This window comes from Dromiciops gliroides, chromosome 5, assembly GCF_019393635.1.
Source record: "Dromiciops gliroides isolate mDroGli1 chromosome 5, mDroGli1.pri, whole genome shotgun sequence".
Lineage (NCBI taxonomy): Eukaryota > Metazoa > Chordata > Mammalia > Microbiotheria > Microbiotheriidae > Dromiciops > Dromiciops gliroides.
The window spans coordinates 197,657,101-197,663,271 of record NC_057865.1 but is presented as its reverse complement, the minus strand read 5'-3'; the positions used below and the strand labels follow the sequence as shown (position 1 = coordinate 197,663,271).

Here is a 6,171-nt window from a genome sequence, read left to right as displayed (position 1 = left end):
ATCCTTCTCTCACTTCTTTAATTTTTAGATCATCCCCAAATTATTAACTCACAATCACGTCCTCTGTCTATGTAGACTCCTTCTAACTGACCTAATAATGATAAAGTTATCAGGAGTTCAATGTATCATCTTCCCAAATAGGTATGTAAACAGTTAAACCTTATTAAGTCTTTTAGGATTTTTCTTTCATGCTTATTTATGGGTTTTTTTAAGGAATTATTTTCTCACTCCAGATTTCTTTGGAGTCTCTGAGAAGCCACGGGAGACAGTTTGCTACCACAGATTGTTTGAAAGTCAAGGTAGGGTTCCAGGGAGTGCTTCAGGTCCCACAGACTATGATTCAACTAGGATGAGGGTTGCTGTTATTGGGCCTCATGGCCATGGCTGAAGGGCTTCAGAAGGGTAATGATGTGCTTAATGTCTGCATCGATGCTAAGTACCACAAGTTCAAGTGTAGCTGAGAAGATAACCTTCATAGCCAGTGTAGCCCATGGAAGAAAAGAGCCTGCTGCATGGCAAACACTAGCATTGCCACCCATGAAGACACCTCCTACCTGTACCACTTCAATTATAACCACTGAGGGATGATGACCCCAGCCTGCAAATGCTACTTTATCCAGGACACATGTCTCTATGAATGCTCCCCCAACCTAGGACCCTGGATCCAACTGGTGTCCTTAAGCTGGCAGAAGGAACAGATCATGTAACCAATGGTGGGAGGACTGCCAAACCTCATGTACCTGCAAAGAAAACTGGCACAAAGGTTGGATTTGGACTTCAGGGATTAACAAGCGCCCAGTTAAGGCTGCCTGCCACCCTTTCACATTTTACTTTCCAACACCAGCCTCCCTATTTGAGAACATTTGGAGTCATTCCTACAGTGCAAGCTCTTTTGGCCGGGGCATTGGCAAATGTATCCAGATGTGGTTTGACCCAGCCCAGGGAAACCTCAGTGATGCTGTGGCTAAATACTATGCTTTTGGCTCTGCCCCAGGCATCTTCAGTTGGAAGGCCAGTTTCCCCTTCTTGATTTTGACACTGCTGTTGCTTCTCTGGGCTTAACCCTCATCAGGAAAGAAATCTAACCAATCTACATATAAAACCATAGCCAAAATTTACTTCCAGTGTGAGACCCCTGTACCCCAGCTTCCTGCCTGACACAGACTGATTGGGCTTCCTCCCAATTTGGATTCTTCCCCTTCACACCTGATCTGGAAACCTACAACCCCCTACACTGTGGATTTCACAGACCCCACCCCACTACTGAGTAGGGCAGGGAGGGAGTACCTCCCCTTCTCCCCGCTTTTAAGTGACTTCAACTCCAGTCTCCTACCCTTTTCTCTGCATAGCAAAATCCACACTTCCCCCCTTTTTTCCTTTAGGGGAAATTAAATATTATTTCTACCCTCTCAAGTGAAATCCTCCTTACTACTACTCCTTCCTAGTAGGGATTATTTCATTAATTATATTTGTATCCCTAGTACCCAGTCAATATATGTTTAATAAGTTTAATAAATCTCAATTACTCAAAAAATAAAAAAATAAATACATAAATGAATAAAAAAATTTTTAAAGGAATTATTTTCTCCTGTAAGTTTTCATACATCTTTTTCTATTTAACCAATTCTGCTTTTTAAGGATTTCCTTTCTTCAGTGAATTTTTATGCCTCTTTTTTCATTTGGCCAATTCTGTTTTTAAGGTGTTATTTTCTTCCATTTCTTGTGCCCCCCCTTTTTTAACCAAGCTACTAACTCTCTTATATTTTCTTGCATCACTCTCGTTTTTCCCAATTTTTTCTCTAATACATATCTCTTTCTTTAGCTCTTCTAGGAATTCTTGTTGTCCTTGTATGCATTGTTTTTACATTGTTTTTCTTTGAGCCTTTGCTTGTAGCTATTTTCATGTTATTGTCTTCTTCTGAGTTTGTGACAATCTTCTCTCTCACTACAGTAGATTTTTATAGTCAGGCTCTTTTTGTTGTTGTTTGCTCATTTCCCCATCTATTTCTTTCTTTATAACTTTATGTAAAAGTTGGGTTCTGCTTACCTGAGACTGGGGCAACATTGTCCCAAGCTTCAATCTTTTTTGCACTGCTGTTTTCAGAGCTAGTTCTGGGAGTCTGTTAGTTTTCACTGCTTCCAAGGTACTGGGAATAGATGTGGTCACTGCTCTCCTGGTCTGTGTTCTGATTTTTACCGAGAAAGAACCCCTGATTCCCTACAGCTGCAAGTGCTAGTGCTCCTGTCTGCCCTGAAACTGCTATCCAGAACTCCTTATGGGCAACAGAGTTGTCAAACAGAACACAGTCCTGCACCCAGTGCCAGCCCAGGGGCCCCTTTAATCTCTCTGATCAGTTGTCTAATCCCCTTACCATCTCTGGGGTGGGAGCTGCTAAAGTTGTTGCTACTGTCATAGCTACCTCCACTTATGTTGCCACCATGTGAGTTCCAGGCTGGCAATCACTCCAATATCACAGATTTCTCCTTCTGATCTCCTAAGTTATCTTGGGCTAGAAAAATGTCTCACCGTATCTTTTCTTGTCTATGCCACTCCAGAAATCAACTTGATGAGACATTTTAAAGTTGTTTGGAGGAGAATGTTGGAAGAGTTTAGCTGGGTTGTTGCCTCTACTCTGTTATCATGGCTCTATCTACAGCAGCTTTGCTCTCAAACCATACAACCCCATCTCAGTGCCAGACTATTATTTTTGTTAGCCATAGCTGCTACCTCATTTGTCTAATGAAACCCCAGTAAAAGTAGTCTTCCTGCCTAAGGAAGGTCTAAAATGAATCAATATCTCATGTCTTAAGCTCTGAACCTACTGCCAAAGTTTGTGCAAAATATTACAGATTTAAATGACAGGTTTAAATCTATTTTTCTTCCTGGGCACTTTCAACTATCCTTGTTCAAATCACAACATAATGAACTTTGCAATCTCATTGGCTAATTTCTTTTTCACATTTGTTTAAGACACAAAGTAAACTTTTAAGACAAGAAAGGTAAGCACATTTTTAAGAAATAAAGATGTCTCTCTAAACCCCTGAATAGAATAAATCAGCCTTATATTGTCTCAGACGAAAGGGAGGAAAACGGAGAAAATGAAGTAAAGAACCATTGCTTTTGGTAATCCAAACAGTTTTCATCCAGATAAAGTCTACCCTGACATACCCCATGCATTATTTTCTCAGACCTCTATGGATATGGAGTTTGGTTCTGGCAACCCCATGGCTACAGCCCCATTCCTGCTTCCATGGACTCCATGCTTCTTATAGCTTCCATTTTCATTTGCTCTCACAAGGCTCTTGGCTCTCCTTCCCCACACGTTTAAAGATGGGGAGGAGCAGATCGATTAGTGTTCATTATTTCCTTCTAACAGTCTCAAGATTCTAGAAAAATTCACTGGAAAAAGGGATGATATATCTGCCCCAAAATGGTAGATATCCATTTCTAGTATCCTGAACTCCTTAGAGATAGGTGGAGGTGGCATGATAAAGACAGCAATACATAGTGCTGGGCAAAGGCTTAAGCCTATGAGCTACCTTAAGCAATTTGTACTCTTGGCCTAGTTTCCCTTATGACCTGAGGGAAGTTGCCCAAACAGCTGAATGGTGGATAGAGAGATTGAGTATTTCTCCAGAGCAAGTAATTTGGTCCACATGGGGAGTCAGACCCTGACCTTGACCCCATTAACATGGCATGCTAACCAACTGAGAAGCCACATGTGCAGGGCAGGTTATCACCTCATCAAAGGATAGTGGGAAGATGAATTAAAATGCTGAGCCCTAGCAAGAGAAGGGTACTTAGGAGGAGCTTATAGAGTATAAATATTTTCTCTTACCAATATAAAGTTCATTCACATGGGGTTAACCTCAAGAGGCTAGTGAACTTCTCTCCTTTGTCAAATGGAAACACATAAGCCCTGGGGACAGAAGCCTGTGAGAACAAGGAAACCACAGATACTGGGAAACTGAAAGAGAAACTAAGCACTGTGAGCTGGAGGTGGGGGTAAAAGAATGCAAAATGAACTCAGGGACTGAAAAAGATATAAGCAAGACATAAATGAGGTTGGAGGCTAGAGAATCATCTTCACTTCTCTTCTCCCCCACAGGCCTCCATTTCCTCTTCTATAAAAAGAGAATAATGCTTAGATTATCTTTCTCACAGGGTTGCTGAGAAAAAAGCTCATGTAGATATTAAAGTAATTTTAAAATGAGGGTTATCATCATCATTATCAATCTGTACTCAAAATTAATGTACCAAAGACTGTGTTTTCTCTATTGCACAAAAGTGAGGTTCTCTGTGGAGAACTCTATGTGGAGCCTGGAGATAAGGTGCGTATTCTTTTTTTGTTTGTTTGTTTGTTTTGGTGAGGCAATTGGGGTTAAGTGACTTGCCCAGGGTCACACAGCTAGTAAGTGTTAAGTGTCTGAGGCTGGATTTGAACTCAGGTCCTCCTGAATCCAGGGCCAGTGCTCTATCCACTGTGCCACCTAGCTGCCCCTAAGGTGTGTATTCTTAATGAATGTAGTGTAGATGCTGAATGCTTGGGGCCTCCATCTTTAGCTTCAAAGGATCTTGACTCAGAGTCACCAAAGAAGAGCTAGAGGAAGTGTCCAGTAGATATGGCATAATGCTAGACCCAGGTTCAAATGCTATCTCTTTTATCCAGTAGTTGTGCTACCATGAGCAAGTCACAAACATCTCTAACTGCATCAACTCTCTAACTTCATAATGATACCTGTAATACTTTACCTCATGAATGTAGCAAGGCTGATCAGGACAATATTCGCTCAGTTTGATTAGTCCCTCTGTGAGAAAATTATTAATAATAGGGTTTGGGGGGGACCCAGGGACCCCCCCCCAACTCGGGGGCCTGGCTGGTTTCCCAGGGCCAGTCCAGAGTCAATAGAATTGCAAAAGAAATGTAGATTGACCTTCCTGATTACCTAAAGGAACTTAACTTCCCTTGGCCACCCCCAAATCATGTCAATCAATGGCCAATTAGCTTGGATCAATGTGCAGTGACCTGCCTCTACCTGAGAGAGGATAAAAATCCTTGGGGGGGGGATCACTCTCTTCTCTCCTTGCTGTGCCTCTCCCAGATACTGACTTACCTTACCCTGGGGCTCTCTGCCCAGCCCCACTCCCTGAGATTCTATGGTGGGTTTACATGTAGTCAAATTTATAATAAATGCTTAATGCCAAAGACTGGTACAATATTCTCTAATTTATAAGTAGCAATATATTAGAAACCCCAGCTAAGTTCTCCAATATCTTAGAACAAGGACAGGGACCCCCAATATGTTTCAAACAACACACCTCCAATCCACTTAATGAGATTACAGGGCATGGAATTTTGTCAGAAGGGGGCATTTTCCATGGAGGTAGATATGCTTCTTGGCACTTTGCCTAGATGACACAAAAAACTCCTTACTGGTCTTCAGAAACTTCAGGGACAAGGTATGCTTGCCTCATAGGTAATTGGTGACTGAGAGTTAGGGAGGATAGACTCTTTCTGGAGAAACTCCACACACCAGCCCCATTCACCCACCCACCCAATGACCTATCCACCTCATGCACAAGTCAATACATAACTTTCCTTATGTCATTGGTCTTCAAAAAAAGAGAACAACAAGAATGAGTTATGGGAAACAGCTCAGTCTTAGGACTTTATCCCCTACTTTCTTTCCACTAGAAATACAGAATACCAAAAGGTGGGGTGTGGATTTTTCTCCTTTTTTCCCAGGCAGCAGTGATGGCAACCTACAGAAGAAGCACATGATATGGGGTATATATGCTTGGCCATTCAAGTTTGAAAATGGATTCTACATCTCACAGCAGTCTTCTTTCTCTTTACTTTTCTTAGCAAAGGTCAGCAATTAGCAACTCTGAGAAATTGATGTTTCCAGCCTTGGGGAGAAGGGTAGGACCTCATTAGTAAGCTTATATTTGACAGTTCCTAAGTTTCAGAGTTGAATGTCACTTGCCTAAAATATTTCCTTAATAACATGCTTCTAAATGAATAATAATAGCATGCACACATGTGTGTGTGTCTTTAATACTTTTCATTTGATCCTCACAACAACCTTGAGATCAAATAACTTGTATGTGTGTGTGTGTGTGTTGGGGGGGACAGGGAGAAGGGGGTGGAGACCAGATGGTGGAGAAAA

The 6,171-nt window shown here is 41.6% G+C and overlaps 1 pseudogene; it reads left to right on the top strand.

Moving 5' to 3' along the window:
• The first annotated feature begins 332 nt into the window (after window positions 1-332).
• Window positions 333-1,062, top strand: LOC122729526 (annotated as a pseudogene).
• Window positions 1,063-6,171: the final 5,109 nt, after the last annotated feature.